Genomic DNA, 15,257 nt, shown 5'->3' with positions numbered 1-15,257 from the left:
AAAAATGAGTCAATGGAAAATCAAACTTATTTTCGAGCGCATGTAAAATAATTAACAACACATGGACCCGAACTCTTTAATTAATTACTTAAGGGGCCTCGAGGGCATTAAGTAATTGATATGCGCGTTACCGAATATCAGTTATAGTGAGAACTGAAAAGTGCATGACATCAGTACAAGACCACTAGATAACAAGCATTAGTAAATGCCAATAATCTTATCTAGTAATACGTTACTTAAGTGCTTTTCTTTGGAAAAAATGAAAAGGCCTTGGGATTATTGCAAGATTCGTATACCTAAATACGCCACAAATGGAATCCCTTCTGGGTGATCACCAAATGAGTCATTTGCCCACTATTACGTTTTTACAGAAAAATAAAAAAATTGAAAATTAGGCAGCATAAGAAATTTATGAATTCAAAATATCTTGATATTTTACACTTGTTATCCATTTTCATAGACATGAAAAAAGAAGAGTATGAAAAAAATAGTTTTTTTCAACAGCATTTTAATTTCATACTCTATATATTTGTTGCTTTAATTTTTTCCCTGTTTAAAAACTCTGCGAATTAGGAAAATTTAATCCTGTTATTTTTCGCAAATTTAAATAATTTAATCATTATTCGGAAGATCACACATATGAAGCTGAAATTTATCAATGATTTTTAATTACATGCGAGAAATTTATGTATATCTGCATCGAAACTGTTACGAATATTATTAAGCTGTAGATTTTCAAATGAATTTATATAGTTCCTTTTATATAAATTTGTCCTTTATTCATATCAACTTTTAACTCAGAATTTGATTTCCTGTATGAAAATCATGTCGTCCAATTAACTAGAAGCTATTTACATATTATTTCTGATATTTAGCAAAATATTCGTTGTTTTAATGAAAAGCAAATTTTATTTGCATTGCTCATCTATTGACAATAACATGTAAACAAAGTATTCTTGACAACGCTTAACTTCTTGAACAATCGTGCGTGCAAAGCTTATGCACATTCGGTAAACATGGAAAATAATATTTTACTTTACTTCCAAAAGTTTTTTTGCAGAAGTCTATGAGCAAATGTTTTTGATTTCCTTAAAATTTTTACCCTGTGACTATGACTCATTCTCGAGGATTCAAAGTTTTACACCGAACTTGGATGAAAGGCCTCAGGTTCCCACTGCTTTTGACCATTCTCAAACTAGCTTTCAAGACGTCGTGGGGTGCCAAGTGCCTCGCCTGTGGCCACGTCTGTTAACAATAAAACTGATCTTTCTGGTTACCGACCGCATTATTTCCTTTTCACGGGATACAAAAATGTTTACGTCCATTCCCAAAATGCCAATATAAAATAGCAATTGGATCGTTTCAAGATATTCGATGATTAAGAACTTTAGGTTTTCGTTATAACACTGTGAAGTTCATCAATTCCAGATTTCTACAACTTTTCAATTAAATCTAAAAGTGCATTTTATTTCCCTTTATAACTATATCCTTTCAGTACTTACTCTTATTATTATTATCATCATCAAAGAACCGTTTTTTGTATACTGTTTATAAGGAAAAGAAAATGTTTTACTTTTCACTTAGCACTGTTATCTCTGATGAAACAAAACTTGGTATGTACAAAATTTATTCACTTGTAGAGCAATAATCACATTTAGCCTACAAATAAAAGATTTAAAGAACTACCCAGATTTTCCAATTCAGAATTTAATATCTAGTACCAAGTACTTTAGAACTCTGAATATTTGGAGTTATAAAATACTTGTTTCGTATCCGTAATTAGTTCAACAAAGTAAATAAATATTTTCTACATGCGCTAATCCAAACTTTAATTATGAAACAGAATATGCTCTTATTCAAGAATAATTTTATTTTAAATATGTACATACTGCTCTACTTAGCGATGAAAATTTCAAATGAAGCAACACAAAGCGAGTTATGTGTTTCTTCAACAAAAGAAAAATAGCTTTCTGGCAACATGGTGGTTAAAAAGATTTTTCTCTAATAAACTGGCTAAAATAATGCTGATTATTGTTTAGAAACCAAACCTACATGTTCAAATATTTGATTACTATTATATAAATGTTCACATAGAATTAATTAAAATTTACCATAAAATATTTTAAGAATATTTATTGTTAAAATATCCACATAAAATTATCGGCCCCACCCCCCCCAAAAAAAAAGAAAGAAAGAAAAGAGAAGAAAAACTTAACTTAAATGGTGCAGTGTAATAAAATCTATAAAGACTTTATATTTTTAATAAATGTGCACAGATAAAATTTCAAATACACTCAAAAAATCCTTTTGCGACTACAGTACTTTAAATTGTTGCATACAATACGTCTGCATGCATATAACAGCGTTAGAAACCTGTTAAACATTTGTATATCTTCTTTTGTAATAAAAAATTATGAGATTTTCATAAAAATTGCAATCTGATCCTGCAATATCCAACTTAATAGCTAATATGAGTTTAAACTGAAGGCATTCTGTACCATTTAAATTATACATGGCCATAGAAATTTTAACTTAAATGACATACGGTGCATTTAAATGATGTGTATAAGCATAAAAACTTTTTATTAACAGGGAAATTTATTATTTTCATAGTTATATGAAGCTAATGATCGTTATAACGTCATTTCGCATCCTTAGAAGATGTCTTTGAGTATCAACGGTATATGAAATGTAAACCAAATAATTCAATTGAAAATAAAATTCAAAATAAAAATTGCACAATGTTATGGAAATAATGTTTAAAAAATATTATTCGTTTGTTCTATATTGCACGCTAGACGTAATTAACGTCAAAAAAAGTTGAATGTGATTTTAAGAGTGATGATGTGCGTTCTACTTTTTTTAGCATTATTTCGATATTTTGAAACTGTAACGTATCATGGAAAAATGTTCGCTGAATTACAATTTTATTTATTACCTGATCTTTGGATACCTTGCAGATTGCCGTGTAGAGTCATACATGATGATGGAAAACATGGAAGGTAAAACATAGTCGGACACATGCATGAATTTTTCAGGAAAACACAGAAACTCGTTATATCTTGTTATGCTCATAGCAGGAAGAATTGCACTTTTTATTTATTCGTAAAAGGCAGGGATTTTTAATTTTATTTTCTGCATCTATGTAGCGCGAAAAATTCTGATAGTCATGTACAATTCACGCTGAAAACAATCTGCGAAACTAGTTGAGAAATGAGAACTGAAAGCTGTAGTCTCAAATTCCGGGCATTCGTAACTTAATACATTCTTAGGAATGGCCAGTCTTCATCAGTTATTTAGCCATTCCATCACCAAGAACTTTGCTGTGAGTGCGACCGATCTTCTGCCGTGAGAAAGGGAAAAGTTTCGTCGCAGTTTTGATGGAGAACACTCCGAGGGACTCTCACCTCTCTTTCCTAGCCAGCAAAACACTCAAGAAGACTTCATCGTCAGTCTTATAAATGCTTCTTTAGAACTGGTAAGTAAGAACTTAAAAATATAATATATATTTTAAAATATTTTAAGGAAAATTTTAAAAGAAATTCCATATGTTTCTGTGAGACATCTACTTAAATAAATTGCAGTGTTTAGATTTTATTTATCTCTTACTATCTGGTCTAATACTTATTTTCATTGCAATAAAGTTAATAAAATAATTCAGCAGAAAGGTTTGCAATTAGAAATCGCAATTTACAGGAAGAAAGTGCCGCATTTGAAGAGTTCTTTTACTATGCTTCTATTCTATTTGGCTATGGAAAACAACGTAATTTTGAAAATTGTTGATGCACAAAATATATTTCATAAGTAACTTCAATTTTTAATTTCAGAATAATAGGGTGAAGGGTAATAAATTAGGTGATAATCTAAACATACTATAGAAATTGCAATTTAAGAGAAACCCCGTTAAGGGGCCCTATGATCCAGCTTGCGAGGACTACCAAAATTACTTAAACCGACCCTAACGATACGATATGTTTTACCTAATTGTGGAGAACAGTTTTTCCTGCTATTTTGTTTACATTATAAGATTTTTTCACCCTTCTTTCCGCATACCATCGTAGTGTAACTGCAAGCACGCTAATACGTATTCGGAGGATTCGGAATTCGAATCCTGGTGAGAGTACTGCGGATTTCTTGTTTCGTGAGTTCTAAAAAGCTTTACAAGGGGCGCCCGAAATAAAAGATGGTAGACAACAATTCGTCACTACCAGGATTTTTCGACTGAGCCACCTCATACCTAGTCACCCTTAAAAGAGAAAGTATATAAGACTTCTTTTCCTCACGTGTTTCATGTTTCCTGGATCGATTTAACATAATGATGCTACGATACCGTAACTGATCCTGCTATTCTGTTACTTATATAATCGACTCAAAAATAGTAACCAATGACACAAATAACAGGATCATGTTCCGAAAATGTAAAGCAGGCGTTATTCACGGTGGTGTCAGTAACGTTTTACAAGAACGTTCTGAATTATGCCTATCTGTTACACCTTTTATCCGTATAATCGCACTTCAATTACCGGTATTAACAGTTTCCATTACATGTAAAGACAGTATAAAAGTGTCTCATAGACGGTATAGTGGTTAGGGAAGCCTACTACGATACCGAAGGTCCCGGGTTCGAATCTCGGAGAAGACATGAACGTTTATATATGTATAGTGTCGGTGCGGCATGGCGGCACTCTAAATATGCGGCTACCCGAAAGTCATTGCCTGGGGATTGGTGGAAGGGGAGAGGAGTGGGATATCCCCGGGATGCTCTCTCTCAAAATTTGGGGGGAGGGGGGGAAATAGAATTCCAACCTCTCTTCAGAATAAGCTCTGGCAACCATTGTTCCATGTAATATGGACACGGCAACAACAACAAAGTATAAAAGTTTACGTAGTAGAGCACATTAAAACGTGTCACATGGACAGCGTATGTTCATGAAGGGTATCTTTTTTTATATGTTTAAGTATGATATTCATAAATATCTCTTAAGAATAGTTTAATATATATAAATCAAATACGTATGTGCATTTATGGATTCTTTGAAATACTAATGTTTCTTTAAATATCATTATGATGTAATAAATAAAGATGTATGCTTTTTAATATTTCACAATGCATTTAAAAAGAAAGGTAAGAAAAAGGATGCTTTCTCGTGAAGCATTCAGATGCAGAATTCAAAAACACACAAGAACATGCCCAATAAATTAATAAATTAAATTAAACTCGGAAAAGGACACTCTAATATTTCTGTGTTAATAGAATTAAATTTCCTACTACCTTCCAATCATGAAGATCAGCTTAATTTCCAGATATATTGAACAAATTTCAAAATATTCGAATATACTTTTTAACCAACTTTTGTTTACTATCAGATATAAAATATTTCATCATAGTCGTGCTATGGTACGTTGATTTTTCTATGATAATTTTTCAAAAATTATAAAAACATTTGTTGATGTCGACGAGAATACGAAAATATGTTGGTTTTCTGCCATAATTATCTGATTAAATTTTGAAATTAAAGTAACTTTTGCAATGTGTGGAACTTACATCACTTGCAAGGAAAGCTGCTAGTTAAATTCTCGACTTAATGAAAAATTTTAAAATCAACACCTCCGTTTTTGATTAACTATTACCGTATAAAAACACTATAAAAGCCAAAACGTCTCTGCAGTGAATGTGTTGTAAATTGTAAAGTGCCTAGTAAAACATTTTTAATTTTTGGTCGATGGATTAATCAAAACAAAATGTTTTTTGTACGTTTACTTTTTTATCTTGACTTATGGATCTGCACACAGTAGACTTTAGGCTGGAGCTCTTTCCGCTTCTCCATATGTTGTCCCACAGCACTATTTCTCTCAAGGACGAAATCACTTTTTTTCCCTCAAAGTATGCCCTGCGGTCCAAAAAACGTATGTAACCAATCAAATCCTGAAATTACTGACGTCCGGCTGACTCTGACCTCAGTCATTCTTAAAGAAAAACGATTCGAAAGACCGGGGTTTGAGGTTATCAAGAACACCGCTAAAATTATTCCAGATCGAAGGGAAGTATTGATGTCTTTGTTTTATCCGCTCTACTAAAAGTGTAAGTATGCATATTTTCACATTTTTAATCGTATTTGTAATAAATGAAAGTTTGCTAAAATTGTTTTGTATATGTCTAAAATCTTCCAAATGCTATAATCATATTGATCTCAAACTTATCATAGCTGCCAACTCAAGTTTTCAACTCAGTCCCAGTTTTTCATCACATCTCAAGGTAAATTACCAAATCTGGAGATTTTAAAGTCTCGAAATTTAAATCTTTACTAAAGAAAATTTTTCCCAGCAAAAAAAACGAATTTTATCAAAATAATGAAATTTTTAATTAGGGGAATTGTATTCGTCCACCTGTAATGATTTTCATAATAATTTTTCTTGTTAAACTTTATTTCACAAAACTGTATTTTTTATTAATTTTATTGACCTTAATAAATTTTTCTTATCGGATTTCGTTTAATCTGAGTTGTTTTAATCTGCTGTAGACATCAGTAGATTTTTATGTGAAGATTTAGGCAATGTTTAATTAGTTAATTTTCGTGTTTAATTTTGTTTACTTTAGTACCTGGCATATTACTAATTTTATCTAGTGTTATTATGTATGTTAATTATTAATTTCACATGCATCGTATATTTAAAAATACTTTGATAAATAAAAGCTTTGCTTCACTACTGAAGATTTCCTCAGCATAAAAAAGCGAGGAAATAAAAAAAATGAAATTAGTAAAGAGCATAAATTTTAGACTATCTAATAAAATGCTAATGCATCTTACATCAAAATTGAATTACAAGTACTATAGTAACCTGAACCATCATGCATCATAAACTGAATCAAAGCGAGTTTGGAATTTCTTTGAAATGGTATAACCTCGCAGAGTGAAAAACCTTTCATTTTTCTAGAGCAAACCCGTCTTTAAAGAAAATCTCCCGTCTTTTAAGATTTTCCAAGGCTGGAAACTATGATCTGCATGCATATACGATTGTGTTTATGGCTTTAGAAATACAATTTTTATACTATTCAAATGTAGTACTGGTATTTTATGCACGTACTGTTTTCATTAAATTGTAAAGAAAAATTAAAACACTAAGAAAATTAGATATCTTATATTTACACAAGCAATGAAATAGACATTTTTTATTATTTAGAGTTAAAAACTGAAATTTTGGCTAGTTTTTTTAACTTTTTGATAACTATTTTAGAGCAGTTTAAGTTCTCCAGCTAAAGCGGCAATAAATAAATAAACAAATAAATAAGTAAAAATTTTAACTTTCAATAAATCACTGGAACTGCCCTGGAGCGATGTAAATGAAATATCGTCATCTCACATTGGTCTAAGACATTACGTACCAAGCGAATTTAGTCGTAAACCTAGAATATTTTAAGAAATACAGAGTTGGAAGGCAACAAAGTTTGTTTATTTCTTTTATACACTAGGCCTGTTGTTATGAATTCAATTTTACCATCTGCTATGTACAACAACTTTCTTTTACTACATGTGAAAATTTTTATTTTAATAAAGCCTTCAGATATTGCTTTCTCTAATGATGCATTTGCAGAAAATGATTTAAGAGCTTTTGTTAAACACAGTATTCGATTACATGGGAAAATATTTATTTAATAATTTATTTAATAATGTATAATGTTCTATCTTTGATTCATTTAATAAATGATGTTCAAGTATTTGGGCCTCTTGACGCTTTTTGTTGAAAACATTTGAACTTTTTGGGAGAACTGAAAAATATGCTTTGTGCTCTTTCAAAACCTTTGCAGCAGCTTGCACGCAGATATGCTTAACAAACACGTTTTGACGAAGAAAAGGAATCAATAAGTGAAATTAGCAAAATATATCGTTTCAACTCTCAGAATTTAAGATATCTGCTGACACTGGTGATAATTGTTGTTTATTTATGGACAAATCAGTTCTAATAATCAAATATCTGTTAGAAAATTCATCCGAAAAAGAAATTGTTTTTTTTACAGATTTAATAAACAAAAAGAATTTTAGTCATCCTTTCAGTTCTCTAAATTTAGGTGTCATTATAATTTCAGAACTATTAATAAATTTAGAATCTACATCAGTGGAATCTGTTAACTGTATATATATATGCTAGTGGCATATAGGGATTATTATGTTTGTTATCCATTATGTTTTTAATCAGGTGTACTAACAGAGTTTCCCTCACCTAGAAAATTTTAGACTGCCATGGAAAATACAAAATATATTCAGAAAGTCAGGGAGGAATTTTCCCAGAATGTCAGGAAGTTTGAATTCGTATAAGACAAGCTTTTTAATGTTGATAATTAACTACATATAAAGTAAGATTGCTTCCATTCAGTCTCAGAACATTTACGGATTTATTTCATTACATTCACAGAAAATGGCATTTAGCGTTGTACATTTGCTAATGACAGATGAAGTGGCTGTCGTCCAAGCAAATGAGTGTCAAATGATAAAAAGGGACATGTAACTGGCCTTCGTATAAAGAAAGAAGTCACATGGAAAGAGCAATTCTGGAACACAGAGAACCAGATACATCCTGAGAGAATTTTTATATTGTTATCCTGGGAGAATATTGTAAGTATTCTACAAATGATTTTTACGTCTGTTTTCCCATATTAATTTAATTGGTAGGAAGTTTTTCGAGAGCATAAAATTGAAATAATATGTTTTCTGAATTGAAACATTGAAATTTTAAAAAAATGTTTTGCTGCGTAGGAAAATGTATTAAGCATACTTTAATTTTTCTAAACAAATATTATTTATCCTTATTCTCTCTAATTAATTGTTCTCATATTATATCAGCTTATGTTTTAATAGTTTCGCTCCGAAATAAATCATATCTACATTCTTAATTACGGTTCATAGTAAGACTCTAATATTCAATATACTTTGCTAGTTTGTGAATTTAAATACAACCTCTTTAAAAACTTACCCATATATAAAATAATGGATGCTCAAAGGAAGACTGAACGAGAGATTTTAGCCTGCGGATCCATATAAATGTCAAATTCAATTCCATTGAGTGAAGTCATGAATCAAGCTCCAGAATGTTAACACTGTGTTTAAATTTAATTAAAAAACGCCTATCTATATATTTTATTTACAAATCTGAATAAAAATATAATTTTCAATAATAAGATTTGAGTTTTCTATAAGAAATGTTAAAGTAATTAACGATTCTAAACAATAAATATGCTGTTGAGTTGAAAGATGAGACTGTATCTAATGAAAAATGTATGCATTTTTGTAGCTAATTATGCTACAGTTGAATTTAAGTCCAAAAACGGCTTTAAAGACATTGAATTTTAAATTCAGGTTCAGACTTTGAAACACCAAAACAGAAGCGAAAGAGGCCATTAACATTCTGATTCTGATACATGTATCAGAATGTTAATTCTTTGGATGATAAATTAAATACAAAAAGAAACAAAACAGAATTACCTCCTACTAAATTAAATTATAGCTAAATAAAAAGAAATCCCTTTTAATTTTTCCTCATGCGGTAGTAAATTAAATTTTACTACACTTTCTTAAGCTTCTTTACTTAGTTATATTAATTACAGTAGTAGAAGATGTTTTTAATCATTTATTTCAGTTTTTATTTTTTTTATAATTAAATCAAAATTATATGTTTAATTCCATTATAATAATTTTGCTTGCTGATTATTTTTTCCTTTATCAAAGTTAAATTTTATTTTGAAATTTTGCATTTTAACAATTTCACATTATGAACGTTTGTCTATTATAAGATTTTTGAATTCTACAGTTTTCTTTTTCTTGGTGGCTTGTGCTTTATGTCACTGTACTTTTTCAAGTTCTTTTTATAAAAAGTTTGTACTTTAGTAGTATAGTACATTTTATATAAAAAGTTTCTAACTTTCAAATTAACAAAATTTGCTCTTTTCAAAATTGTGTTGACTTTTTTATATTTTTATATATTGGGTAACTAATTTTGATCACGTCAAAAATTAACTAGCTATTTGTCATTTACTTTTATTTTTCAAGAATGTTCATTTCAGAGACACTTAGCGCTATGTTTAATTCCTCAGCAGTAACTTTGCTTATTAGGTATTTTTCACGATCTAAATTCATTAATCTTTTTTGTGAATTTCATAAGTTTTCCAAGGCCATATTTTCAAAATTTGGCCAGCTTTGCCTTCTCTGTGGTTTTGAATTCCGCATGTGTCTTTTTTTTTTTTTTTTTTTTTTTTTTTTTTTTTTTTTTTTAATGTACATTATGATATTCCTATTTTCCAAGTTATTAATTTTTAAAAACTTTAATTTAAAATTAATAAATATGCTTTCACTTATTCTTCAAAATCTTCTAAAGAAGGCACGTTAAAAAATACTTCAAAAGGCGACTCTAGTCTATTTTGTCATTTATGTATTCGATTTTGAGTCACGTCGGAGTAACTGATATCGTGATAAATACTGATTTCAGATACTTGCAGTTTTTATCATTATTTTAATTTGCCCACCAGCGGCCGAGCGGTAACGTCGCTGAACACTGGTAGTTCGGTCCCAGGTTTGAATCCCGCGAACGGGCTGGCTGCATGGGTGTTTTCGTGGTTTTCCCCATGTGTAACGTGTATACGAGCCAGTTTCCCTTAGAAAGTCCTCCACGAAGGCATCCCTCCCCCTTAGGCAGATAGCCCTAGTGAGCTTTGCCATAATTAAATACACACACACATTATTTTAATTTGCCTCATCGGTTGCTAAATGTATAACACTAGCGAAGACTGGGAGTTCGTCTTGGCTTCTATTCCAGACGAACGGTTTTGTTGCGTAGTTGGTTTTCGTGGTTTTTCCATGAGTAGCATGAATACGAGCCAGTTTTCCTTTGAAATTCTTCCACGAATTCATTCCCTCCCTTAGGCAGATATCATTTGTACACTTCGTTATATTCGAGTATCCTTAAATAATCATTAAATAATTTTTAAACAGTTTTAAATTTTTTGAAAAATTTTAATTTTGAATTAAGGTTTTGGTCTTTTAATTCAAAGGACTCTTTGATTACTTGTACAATTCATCCAGTTATAATTTGATTTCTCTGTTTATAATTCCATTTTGTTTCGGCTGCTCTTTGACAAAGACCGAAGATATTTTTTAATTCTTTAAATTTCATGCGAACTTTGTTTTATTTATGTATTGATTTAATTTTGCTCCAATTTTGTTTTCCATGTTTTTGATTCATTCTTTTGATTTGTGACTTATTGTTACAGAGTTCATCATTTTTGGTTTATATTAACTCCATTTGTTTGAATTCACATATCTCTCTGTATGTATATATATATGCAAGGAAGAGGAAAGTTCAAAAGGGATTGCTTAAAAGTACATTTGGAAATTAAAATTTTAAAATCAAAAAATACCCTCACTTCCAATATTTCACTTAACATAATCTTTGAGACTAAATCGCGATTTCAAAATACATAAAAATCATATTCAAAAAAATTTCAATGATTTTTTTCAAGGATTGTATATTTTTATTCAAGTGAATTTAACTAAATTCAAATAGTGACATTACAGAGCGTGTTAATTTTGTATTTCAATCTCGAAAATGATTGCTTTAAACGGCGACCATTTCGAGAGCATTTTGACATAACTGACGATATATGAAATTGAAGTGCAATTTGTTGGCGACATTTGGTGCTAAAAACAATTCTTGACCAATAATCTTCTTACAAAATTAATTTTAGTAAGTGTTATAATTTGTTTGCTATTTCACTTTTAAACTTTGAAAAACCGTCAGTCATTTCTAGGATAACCCATATTGATTTTTTACTTTATATTTATTAATTATATACATATGTATAGATTTATATATATATCCATCGATCTGTTTTTTTCTATGTGTTAACTTTTCACATATCACATCGATAAGATTAGTTTTTAGTGCATTCACATGCTTTCCAACATTGATTCTAACAGTTTTATTTCGCGTGTAGGCTGTTTTTTCACCTTTCCATGTTAATATTTTTTTAAAAATTACTTCCATGTTAATATTTTAAAAAATACTGCGTTGAACTATTTTATGGAGCCACAGTTCCTGGTAACTTTTTAGCAAGCTCACTAAAATATTTCTTCCTATTATTTCATATTTTTGCAGCATTTTGCGCAAAAATATTTTTAAGACCAAATAGGTCTTACGTCAAATTACTTGTTAGCTTTTCAATTTCTATTTCAATTTATATATATATATATTAATATATATGGCATTGCTTATTAAAAGTTTTTTGTGGTTAAAATTGATCAGATCTATTTTAGTAGAATCTAATGAGTAAGTATTATGTTGCGCTTCTTGTAGTTGTTCTCCATCACAGGTTTAAAATCATAAGCACTCGTTAAATGACTCATGAAATAGCTTTAGCACTACTGTTATATTAATAAATGTAATTGTTGCCCCAAAATTTGGCTACTCGGCTTTCCTGAAGTCTATTGCTCTAAAAAAAGAAAAGTCTATAGTAAAATGCTTTATTCAATTTAAAACAAGGGTGCCAAAATTCCTAAATACATATTTGTAGGAATGAATAGAATTACATATTAAACGTTTTTCTCACTTACACATTTCTCCATTTACGTTGACAAATTTTCATGACTAAATACTACTTCACTTTTTGTTAAGATTATTTCACGTTTAATTAGATACCTGCGCAAATTTAATGCAAATAAAGCACATTTAACAATATATAATGACACAATTCTAACTAATCAATGTACTAATCTCTAATATTAAATTGAATTTACATTGTAATTTGATTTTAAATTAATTGTAAATCTTTCATATTAAATTAAATTTTAATTTGAATGAAACACTAGGATAAAAAGTTCTTCTGATTATTGAAATGTATTCATATATGCAAAATGTAAATAGCAAATAATATTTCAAATCAAATTTCTCAATTTTATATTTATACTTATTATATGTATAATAAATTTTAAAATATTTAGGGAGTCATTGTAAGATATTTTTGCTTGTGAGTCAAAGTTCTATTTAATTTCCTTAACAATCGTATTAAAATACATACAGTGAAAAGTCTTTAATCCGGACTCGTCGGGACTTCGGCGATTCCGGATTATCGATTTTTCCGGATTATAGATCATCAGTTTAAATCTGGTAAGATGGCATGCAGAAATTATAAAATTAAAAATATGAAACCGTAATTTATAAAATAATGAGCAATTATGATCTAAAGGGTATCAAAATTTACCAAAAAAGAAGCCTAATATTTATTTGTTTACTTTATTAAACATTTCTTTCAACGCGCGGATGCGTAAAGCATACCTTACACATAGCCGAAATTAGAAAATTGCAACCAGAAAACTATTTGATTTGTATTCGTGGTATTTATAATGACGAGGAATTTGATTTAAATCATATCAAAGACGGAGTACATTGAGATGAAATACTATGTTTAGTAAATCATAAGCCGAATAAAATAAAAACATCTGCTCTGAAGATAACGATAGTGTTGACAAATCAACTTCCAGTTCATTGCGCGCAGCGACCTTCCCCCCCCCCCCCCCCGCAGAGCAGCGTGAAATTGATAAACAGATTTCGGAACGGTTAGATAAACAAAGAATATGCCTTTATCCATTTTTTTGTAGCAATTCGTTTTTTGTTTGATGGACATCGAAACATACTTTCGTTTTCTAGATCCTTTGGGAGCTCCAGCATCGGAAATTCTATTTGACATAATCAAAAGTTCAAGCTTACTTTTAGAAAATTGCTCTTACAGTCTGCAAAAAATAATAAGCCGGATCCAATTCGAAGATTAAGGAACAACGCAATCATCAACATTAACTGAAATAGATAATTAGATAATTTTAGCTTATAGCGTCCGTTATACATTAAACGCGCACGCGAAAACGTATTCTGCACTTGCACAGTCGTAAATGTCTTGGGCGCACGAGTAAAACGCCTATGCGCATGCGTCAATGCGGCGCATGCGCAGAAAGATTTTAGCTTTGAGGTCCGAATTAACGACTTTTGACTGTATATAGTGTGTATATACATACACACACACACATATATATATATATAATAATTTATTTCCTAAACAATATTGATTAATTGATTATATTATCTCCTAAGTTTAATTAAAGTAAAATTATTTTAATAAAGTATCTATCTATCTCTCTCTCTCTCTATATATATATATATAATATATATATATATGTAAAACGTTTATCTTTACATGCATATGCACATGTACTTAAATTTTTATCATAGTTGCACTGTATTCTCTTATTTTAATATAAGCATTTCAAGGTGACAGTATCCATGCTCCTTATTTTCGTTCGTAACATATATGTTGCCATCCCTTCAATGAAATAATTTTATCTACTCCATGACTGTAACTCATATGAACCTTTAATTGCGGCGCCGAAATAAAAGGGAAATAGGAAAAACGAATCTCCAGAATCGAAAATCTTTTGCAGCACATGTTACCCTTGTTCACTAGAGAAACTAAATGGGGAAATAGCTACTTGAAAGAAACACAATTCGACATTTTTTGTTTGTAATACTTCATAATTTTATGACCATTTCATTCTTTTCAAATATTTTAACTAGACCAGCATTTCATGATTTAAATAACCATTTTCGTTTCTTTTCTGGCAAGGAAACAAATTTCATTTTTTTATTGTTGATAATGCTGTCTGAGAATGCCAAAAAATGAGGTATTTGTATTGCAAACCTCAAAATCTTTAACCAAAAATTATCTGTTAAAAAATCCTTTTTCTTAATTCCATTATATTTTTAGTTCTCGTTTTCTCTTTATCTAATTTTTGAAAAATTGAAATTTATCTAAAATTTTGATTTTTTTAAAATCAACTCTAACGGCGAAATCTCAAATTGAAGCATTATTCAATAGTACTATTTCAAGATAACATAATCTTACATTAAACCGACCACATAGGATGAAACAGCATCGCTTTTATTAAAGTTTGAGAGAATTTATTATTTCTTGATTATTTAGTTTAAAAAATATTTTTTTTTATTCTTTTAGGTGCTTTCAAAGAAAATCGGGCCACCTTGCAATATTATTGAACATATTATAAAAGACTGGTTGAAAAGTGTTTCATTTAGAGAAAAGTATCATAAACAAAAAGGAAAATGTACAACAGAAGGAAGTTTGTAAACAATGGAATAAAAAATTTGTGTATTAGCTTGTACGAAAATACTGTAATTAAAGTTATTAATTGTTCAGTTTGTTTCCT

At 29.8% G+C, this 15,257-nt stretch overlaps 1 long non-coding RNA gene across 1 annotated transcript; it reads left to right on the top strand.

Annotated features, from left to right (window-relative positions):
• The first annotated feature begins 3,019 nt into the window (after positions 1–3,019).
• LOC146996217 (uncharacterized) lies at positions 3,020–15,246 on the top strand. Its single transcript, XR_015042102.1, has 2 exons — positions 3,020–8,612; positions 15,047–15,246. It is a non-coding gene; the product is annotated as an uncharacterized LOC146996217 (long non-coding RNA).
• The last annotated feature ends 11 nt before the right edge of the window (positions 15,247–15,257 follow it).

The sequence above is a fragment of the Stegodyphus dumicola genome, chromosome 7 (genome assembly GCF_044657685.1).
Source record: "Stegodyphus dumicola isolate Sdum_Otavi_A_Nest chromosome 7, ASM4465768v1".
Lineage (NCBI taxonomy): Eukaryota > Metazoa > Arthropoda > Arachnida > Araneae > Eresidae > Stegodyphus > Stegodyphus dumicola.
Note: the sequence above shows the minus strand (reverse complement) of the source record. Positions and strands in the feature narration are given on the sequence as shown.